Raw genomic sequence first — 9,976 nt, 5'->3', positions numbered from 1 at the left:
AGTTTCTTGACTTTAAGTGTTATATTTTACCCCTATAGTAAAATTTCCTATAATGCAAGCAACAAAACACGAAATGCACTGCTAGCACGCGAAGCAGGACGGAGGTCTCCGTGATTCTTTTAATTTTTTTTTCGTCTTTTTCGCAGTAGCCTCTCTTTCACGTAGTACGCTCTTGAAAGGAACTTAAATTACACGAACTCACCCACACAATTTTTCCACAAGCATTGTAACAGAGAATTTAAACCAATAGATTCAGAAATTTGATTTCAAAGGCTGTGTATGTTTACCTTTGTGTTGTCTGCTTTCTTAAAACGTTGGCATTACCGGAATAAGTTATAATAAATGCATACTGAAGGCGGCTGAAGGGGCGTTATATTTGAGCTGCTTAAATAGTGAGCAGTGTATTCATGTGTTGCGCATAGCATCATTCCTGTCCCTCGGTTTGGGTTTTCTAAGGCATCCGTGATTGGTTTCGTGATACGCGATGCAAAAATAGAATTCCCTCAACAACGTCCAGTTTTAATGCGTAAGCATATGGCTACTTCCCTCGGAAACCTGTTCGTTCGTCTATAACGCGTGACATGAAGCGCTTCATACATATGCATGGGGTCCTGTGGGGGTATACATGAGAAGGTCTTATACCACAGCTGAAATTTATGATCATAACTATATATAATCGCCTAGGTTTAAGGAATAAATACGGTATGACCGATGTGGGAATCAAACGTCTGCCATTGAACACAGCAGCCGGGTGCTGTAACCATTAAAGAAGAAAAAAAAGTACGCCAAAATTGCAGGCATGCTTCTCTAGTTCCAGAGCTCTTTGAAACACTCTGCGCGTGCGCCCTGTACTACTTTGTCGTCTTCTTTATTGTCCCAGTTCGCTCTTTGACGCGCCGATATATATGACCTAATTTCATGAATGCGTACGCACTATCTGACAAGTCCCACTAGGGAGTTTCTGCAGTAATTATTAAACACTGGATACTATAATATAAGCTACCAGGGTGCATTACCTACGTACGGAGCTTGATGTATACGAATGCCTAGTGGTCTCTCAGCTTTTCTCATGGTAAAAATATTTTACTGAAGGCTTCGAGGCAATAAGTTGTAGCTCATAATAACTGAAACCTACATATAAGCTTTATAACAAGTACATTGCATACAACATATTAAAAGTTAGCGCTCAAATTCATCAAAATCTCAACATATAAATCATACAGTTGAAACATCTGATCAATCCATAACACCATTGTTCTAGCTTAGCATTTTACACCTTTGTCACTACCACATATTTATGCCTGTATGCAGCACCCTTCAAGACCTTTACCATTTTTTCTTACTCTTACAGTTCTTAAATCATTGAGTGTATAAATTGATATGACACCTTTTGTCCAAAACATGCCCTTGCGCCTATAAAACCCACTAATAAATCAGCAAGCAACCGAGGGTCGGCCTCGGTGGCCGTGAATCATAAATTAAGACACTCAAGTCGGCACGTTTTCACTATCACGATGTTCATGTCTGTGTTTTATCGTGTAGGAAAACGCTACAAGCCCACTTTCCGTCACTTCATCTTAAACATGAATAAAATACGTTCAAAGTCGAGTTAAGAAGCAGTCAACGCGAACAGTGGAAGGTGCACGTGTGCAATGAACTAATCATATCGCACAATACCGCATCTGACGTAATCGGGCTTCGATGTCGACAGCACTATCATTTATTCTTGTATGCTTCACAGGAAAACTTAAGGCTACAAACAGAATATGTCATTTTTAGTGCCCGGACGAAAGGTGGGTGCTGCGCAGCGATAAGCATTGCATTCAATGGTCTAAGTGGAGCGTCCCGTGTCAACGCCGTATCGTGCCACTAAGGACATTACTTTCAGAACTTCTCCGTGCTTCATTCATATTTTAACTGTGCGCTTCTCTTGCTGTCTTTCACTTTGGTTCTCTGCTTCAGAGAGGTATTTCACCTTCAAACCACGGGGACGGTTAATTATAATTAGCACAGCCGACTGAATGCAACATTTAGGTTCCAAGAGAGGCGGAACGAAACGAGGCTTCGAAACAGCCATCAGCCCACGCGCCTTCGCCAATGCTTTCCTTGCCTTGGAAAACGATTCTGGCTCTGTGTCGGCGTTCGCTGATACAGCGAGAGGCGGAAGCCGTGGGAGGTGACCTTTAACTTGATCGCCTCTGGGTTTCACGGTCCATCGGCTTTGCGGCTAAGCCCGCAGCGTACGATGTTCATTTACTATGTGTGTGTGTCACGCATTGTCGTATATTCTGTGTATTTCCTGCCCTTAGCAGCTGCGTAGGAGAACGCCGAACGACCGGGAAAAAAAAGAACTGTGACGGAGAAAGTGAGCTCAGATTTCCGAGGATGTAAAACAGACCTAAATGAAGAAGATTTTTTTTTATTATACCATCAAGGTACAGTTGTACATTGCAGAGGGGAGGGGAAAGGTAAATACAGAGGCAAATCACACAATCGTTGATTATAGAAAAAAATACAAGTACAAATAAGCAAAAATTTTCCAAGAAAACATCAAGCTAAATGCGTTGATATCAATAAACAATAAAAAGAACAAGAAGAAATAAGGAAGGAAGACAAAAAAAGAATAAAAAAGAATTGTCCTGGGAATGTTAGATAATTACTTGATGCAATACCTGGGAAAAACATGGCAGAACATCGCAAAACGTGGTATACAAAATGATAAGAATGGTAAATAGAAACTTGGTAAGCGTAGCAAAAATACACGGCGTAACAAAAAGAAAAGAAACGAAAAAGAAGCATCATATAAAAATACAAGCCATAACTTAAAATTATGGCATAAGAACAGATATTATGCAGAACAAGCAATCGCAACATTAATTTATAAAATGAAACTTTGAAGTGTGGTTTTAAAGTTATTGGTGTCAATTATGCTTGTAAGTGATGCGGGTAAGTTATTCCAATGTTTGCTCGTTTGGGGAGGAAATGAATATGAAAAGCGGACGGTGTTGCAGCGCGGAATGTTTACCTTTTGGCGGTGGTCAATGCGAGATGAAATGTATGGTGGTGGTTGAACAAAGATAGAACGTAAATATGCGTTGTGGTAGTAGATTTTATGGAAAAGACATAGGCGAGATAGTTTTCTGCGGGTTGATAACAGCGGGAGGTGTAGGAGAGCTTTCATGTTAGTGACACTTGCAGTTCTTTGGTAGTTGGTGAGAATGAAACGGGCTGAGCGATTCTGTATTGCCTCTAGAGAATGTATGAGGGTGTCATGACCAGGGTCCCATACTGATGATGCGTACTCAAGCTGTGGACGAATGTAAGTTGTGTACAATAAGAGTTTTAGCGATGATGGTGCTAGGGAAAATTTCCGACGAAAGTATCCCAGTGTACGAGTGGCCTTAGAGGTTATGTGGTCAATATGAGTTTTCCAGGATAGATTGCTGGCAATGTGAACCCCCAAGTATCGGTACGACGTTACACATTCTAGTGGGATGTTATTTAGCGTGTAGGTGGGGCAGATCACGTTAGTACGAGAAATCCTCATAGTCTTACACTTTTTAATGTTTAGTTCCATGCGCCACGTACGACACCACTAATTTATGTTATTGAGATCCTCCTGAATTGCTAGAATATCTGATGGATTAGTTATTTTACGATACAAGACGCAATCATCCGCAAATAGGCAAATGTTCAAGGAAACGTGAGTGGGCAAGTCATTAATGTAAATTAGGAATAATAAAGGACCGAGCACGGACCCTTGCGGGACACCGGAGTCAACTGGAGCTAGAGGCGAGTTCGCGTCATTGGTGGTTACAAATTGAACACGTGATGTCAGAAACGCGCGAATCCAATTAATTACGGCAGGGTCTATGTTTAGGACGTTTAATTTAGAATATTTAAATAGTTAAATATTCTGTAATTCCAGAGGCGCGGAGAAAACGGCTATGTGAAGAAATGAACCCAACGAGAAAGAAATCAGGCATCACAAGGGAGTGAGAACGCAACAAATATAAAGACAGGCAGGTTAACCAGACGAATGTGTTGTTTGCTAGCATGCACTGGAGGTGAAAGGGGAAATAGAGAGATGAAAAAGGGAGAAAGTGATGGCTTCTAGCACATGAGAGAATGTAGAGTATACTATAAACGGTCACTCAGGACGCCGGGGCTTCAGGAACTGCATCAGTGAACTGAAAGCCTTTTCGGCCAGTGACGCATGTGGCCACGGTCAGAGTGTCTTTGGCTCCAAAAATTGTTTCCTGACCATGTGAGTGAACGTTCTCCAGAGAATACATCATCATCATGCATCATAAGAGCCATCAAAAGAGTCTCTTGACTACAACCTGCTGCTTTAGGTACTATGATTCCAATAACTCTGGACATATTCTCCAAATATAATTTACGTGTCTTGCAATGGCGTCAGTTATTAAATAAACAACATACATTTTCTGTGAGTGTTGGGAGCAATCGTGTATGGAGCATGAGCATTGCACGTCAGTGGAGTGCCCCGTCATAATCGGTGCATGAGTGCAATCAAAGCCTTAACCTAATCAGAGTTAGAATAGTACCTCTTATGCGTTCATCACTTCACTATAAAACAGGACACACGTGCGTTGACAGCAACAAGTAAAATTAGTGCTCTTAGGAACAAGCCAAGGGTTGCCTTCTTTATTTTTGTGAGGTATTTTCGACTGAACAAACGTTGCGATGAACGTGATGGCGATAACAAGACAAGATAAATTTCGGCGCTTGCGGTTGTGAATTTAAGCAGAAATAAATGATCCGGCCGACGAAGAAGGCGACTGAAGCAACGATACATGCAAGTAATATTCTATGCCCACAAGAAGATTATCAGTTTGTGAAGGAAGGTAAACGTGAGTGGGGCACAAATAAAGAACACACCTTGCGTCACCAGTCCCGGTGCGAGCTTGTTCACTGCAGTATAGAAGCAGAATTACATTAATTACTTTTATAGTTTATAAAACGAGGAAATGAGGCAAAAGGCGGTTCACACATACACAGCAGACGGCCCAGAGCACGTTCTTTTCTCACTTTGACTTATTTCAGATGGAGATGGCGACGAAGACGGCGAAAATTCGCCATAAGTGTCTGTATGATTGTTAGCGCGATAAAATGGTATTAGCAAAAAGGATCATGACCAAACGGTTGCTATCTCCACTTGCATAGAGATGTTGTCTTCGGTATACAAGGTGACAATTTTTAAGGTTTATGGAATTTTTAAAGATAGCCTGTGGCAGATAACATAGTTCTAGTTCGTGAGCTGGATTATTCAGAGAGGCGGACATTACTTGCACGTGAAGTCGAACCACATACTCAACTAATTACCCAAAATCACTAATTATGTTTCGAATAATTTACACAAAGGTGCACATTGCAGTTAACGAATGAATTTGCGAGGCGTACATACATGGAAATAATTTCCAGAATGACGCCAGTGTGGAGACATGCAGCATCAAATGTGCCGTACAAGTTACATTTTGCTCCATTTACTTTTTTATGGAAACGATTTTTTAGCATTGAAGCACAAAATTAACTGGAATGCCCATGTATTTCGTTCCAGACTTTCAAAAATAATGCCTCGAAACTGGTGTCACCCTGGAAATTCATTTCAAGTGGATACGTTTTGCAAGCTCACTGGCTACAATTCGTAAGTTGCAATATGGGCCCTAAAGTAAGTAATTAAGGAGGTAATGAGTGACGTTTTGTTAGCTTGTTGAATATGTGTTTCGATTTGTCGTTCTAGTAATGTCCGCCTCTTCGAATAATTCAGCCCAAGAACAAGGGTTATGCTAACTGCCGCAGGCCATTTTAAAAAATTCCATAATATTTAGAAATCTTCACCCTGTATAACCGGCTTGTATTTTTTAATGCGGTTTTCACAACTTATTAACGTGCGAGTCAGTGGTAAGAATCAACTTCAAAAGTAATTAGGCTCCTGAGGGGCCTCAGGTTGTGAGGAGTATTTGCTGGATAACCAGTTAGCTGCAAGATGCTTTGCATGACATCGATTGCCACAGTGCATGAGAGCAGCATAATTTTATTGCGGTAGTAATAATACCGACACCGCAGGCGCGTTCGCAATACCGACACTCCAGGTGCGTTTCGCACCGCCGGAGCAGCTACCATAGCCGACGTTATGCTGCCACCGCGTGCAGCTAATTGTCACCGGTGGACAGTTAGAATGTCCCCCAAAAGTAGCAGTTTCGCCCGAAAGGCGAAGCAACGATTCTGATAGCAAATTACTAGACAGCAATATGAAGCAAGGATAGTAGTTTGCTTACTAACTAAATAGACAAGCACGATGTCACGCGCACGTAGATAAACATGAACAGATCTCGCTAGATGACCGCGGAAACTCGCCGTGAGAACGCTGGAGTGAGAAAGCGCGCCAGCAGCAGCAGGCAAATTGACCTTTGCGCTGTCTTTGGGCTCGCTTGAACGCGAACTAAACGTCGAAAGCACAGCGCATACGAAGCTACCGGCACTCGGTGCATGTACTTTTGTCCCCATTGGAGATCGCTTTGAAGATGAGGCCCGCAGGGGCGCGCACTTCGCCCACATCGCAGATCACTTTCAAGATACGGCGCCCGCGCGGCCGTCTCCCACTCCGTCGCCTCGCCCCTGTGCTTCGCGCGCGAAAGACCATGCGCTTTCGGCCTGCCTTCCTTCCTCGCGCGCGTTGCATTGATCCGCGATTGCCGGCTCACCCTCGTACGTTTTCACTGGCACACGCAGCGTGCGACGCGGGGCAACGATCACCGTTGGACTTTCGAGGGAACCTAACGTCGATGGCGGCGCCGACGGCAGAAATGAGCTTGGAGTGTCCATATAATTGCTATCGCAATAAAGAAAGCAATATACGCCCCGCCCGAAAGGCCGACCCGCGTTGGCCATGTCTACGTTCGCATCACCCTCTGTTTGTCGGCGTTGCAAGCAAAACTTCCTTACGCGCTAGAAAAACTGCACAATCGGCCACTTTCCGTGCAGATGCTGCTGGAACGCCGCCCCCATCGCTCGTTGGCCCATAAAGCGGTGAAGGCACTTTTGTGCTTCTTGAGGACAACGGGCTTGTGTGGACGTCTGTGACTATTAGTAAAATACCACACGCGTCAGCGAACTCACCGCTAATTTCCCTCTTTCCTTCAGTCCTCTCTTTCTCTTTCATCTTTGTCTTCCCCTTTCCCATTCCCATGGTGTAGCGTAACCAACCGGACGTTATTCGGGTTAACCTCCCTGCCGCCGAGCTACCCGATATCAATTCTGGCCATGCATTTGCCTGTTGGGGTCATCAATTGAACTTCCCGCCGTTCTTATGTGTGACCAGTCCATGATGTTTTGACTTTATTAAGGCTATCGGCGAGTTTCTGGCCGATTATCGAGCAAATCGGCCTTTTCTGTTTCCTCGTTCCTCCTCCGCAAGCGCTAGCACCTTTCCTTCCGCTCTCCCGTGGTGGCGGTGTCGTCGAAATGTCACGCCTGTTTAGTTTCCTCCACCTCCTCGGGGCGGCGGTCCCGTCATCGACGCGAATGTGTACAAAAATACAGAAAGACAAATTGCCGTTTTGAATTTTGAATTACAGCGAAAGCTGTATATGGGTAGGCGAAACGAAAAACCGTTGGTCCCATGTTTCGCTAAACGTCTCCATTCGGCTGCGCCTTCAGTTACATCGCACCCAAGCGCGCGCCATTGGCAGCGCCGTTAGTGACGTCATTAGCGAACGGGTTCCCGCCATTGCCACACTGACGCTGCTTTGCCCGCAACGCCGCCTCCTCGGCTCGCCATTGTCGCATGCATTTGATATCTAGAGTTAGCTCAGCGTCGTGGCTAGCAGCCTTCGCCCGCCATTGCGGATTGCGTTCCACTAGAAACACAAACATGTAACGAATAATTGAGAAACGCTGCAATACAGCGTTGATATTAACCCACTGCTGAACATCGGGGCCACACGTTTCAGCTTCACTGGTTAACCATCTGGACGGAGTGCTTGAGGGGGGGGGGGGGGGTTCTTTTCTCTTTTCCTCTTTAGTCGTGATGGGGAGGCCACGCATATTCTGGACTCACGAGGAGGAACGCTCATTCGAAGAGCGACGTCCCGCATGCGCTTGGCGTTTTGTGCACGATCTCCATCGGTGGCGCTTGCCGCCCGCAAGCGACGATTGCCTTCTCGTCTCCGTTCCCACAGTCAATCTTAGCAGGCGCGGTGATGTTCGGGAGTCCTCACTATACTTGAATATGATGGAATTAATATAATAATAACAGAAGTGACACGGGAATGTGTGTGCGTACCTATCGGCACGAAGACCGCCTATAAAGAAAATAAATGCGTTCGTATCTTTGTTCAAAATTATGTGTTATTTCTGTGTCCCGTGCTAAACAGGCCAGGTCCAGGTGGATGAATAAAGCCCACTGGTCATCCACCTTCACAGAGTGGAATTACTCATTATTTTTTTTAGGTATATGTATTGGCCACGCCTTGCCACATGACATGCAGTATATGCGAGTTATAAATTGTAAAAGTACTGAAAGCACTTTCACAATTTATTTTGATGATTGATGATTTAGTTTGATGATTTAGAAAAAGTATTCAAGTCATTAAAGTGGGAAGACTTAGCCGTGAGGGTCAACGCCGAGTTTCTCAGTAACTTTCTGTTTGTAGATGACATTGTCCTATCCAGCAACAATGGGGACGAATTATAACAAATGAGTGAGGACCTTAATTGAGAAAGTGTAAGAGTAGGGTTGGAGATTAATATATAGAAGGCAAAGAGAATGTTCAATAGCCTGACAAGGGAACCCGAATTCAGGATCGCCAGTCAGCCTCTAGAGTATGTAAAGGAGTACGTTTATCTAGGTCAGTTATTAACAGGGGACTCCGATAATGATAAGTAAATTTGCAGAAGAATACAATTGGATTGGAGCGCATGCGGCAGGCATGGCCGAATCCTGACTGGGAGCTTACCACTGCCGTGGAATAGAAAAGTGTACAATCATTGCATTCTACCGCTGCTTACACAATGGGAAGAAACTTGCAGGTCAACAAAGAAGCTCGAGAGCAAGTTAAGGACTACACAAAGGGCAATGGACCAAACAATGTTGGGCGTAACGTTAAAAGAAAGGAAGAGACTGGTGTGGATCAGAGAGCAAACGGGCATAGCGGATATTCTCATTGACATTAGGCGAAAAAAAATGGAGCTGGGCAGGCCATATGTCACGCGTAGGGTAGATAACCGGTGGACCATCTAGAGTTACAGAAGTGGGTGCCAAGAGAAGGGAAGCGTAGTTGAGGACGGCAGGAAACTAGATGGGGTGATGAAATTTGGAAATTGCAGGATAAGTTAGGAATCAGCTAGCGCAAGGCAGGAGTAATAAGAGATCGCAGGTAGAATCCTTCGTCCTGCAGTGGACATAAAAATATGCTGATTGATGGTATGATGATGATTTGGTTTCATTATGAATATGGCGGTTATATTGCCACATCATTCTATCACAATGTCGCTCATACCTTGTCCGCCATTCTCGACAAAGTCATTCCTCGGAATTTTGATAATGACAGCCCACAAACGAATGTCCTGAAGCATACACTGCCTTTAGTTAAGTCTTCTCAGACTGAAACATTAAAAGTGCGAAACACTAACAGAAACATGAAATTTACGTATTTTGGGGGTTCTGACGTGCACTACCTCCGAGATCGGCTCACGCCAGAGGCCGCATTTCTTCGAGAAAGCTCGCCTTCGTGCATAGCGTTCGCCGCAGGCAGTTTCCCGGCAAACATTATGATTACATAAGCTGCAGTTTCTGGGAAGCCTGAGAAGCGGTCAGAGACCTTTGAATGCTATCGCATTCCACTCGTAAAGGCGAAGCCTAAGCGTCGTTCGATTTTTTTTTCCTTTGGTCTCTCCTCAGTGGACTATCGAGATGCGAACCCCTGGAACGCTGCTGGCGGCCCCCCTAATC

The sequence above is a fragment of the Dermacentor silvarum genome, chromosome 11 (assembly GCF_013339745.2).
Source record: "Dermacentor silvarum isolate Dsil-2018 chromosome 11, BIME_Dsil_1.4, whole genome shotgun sequence".
Lineage (NCBI taxonomy): Eukaryota > Metazoa > Arthropoda > Arachnida > Ixodida > Ixodidae > Dermacentor > Dermacentor silvarum.
Note: the sequence above shows the minus strand (reverse complement) of the source record.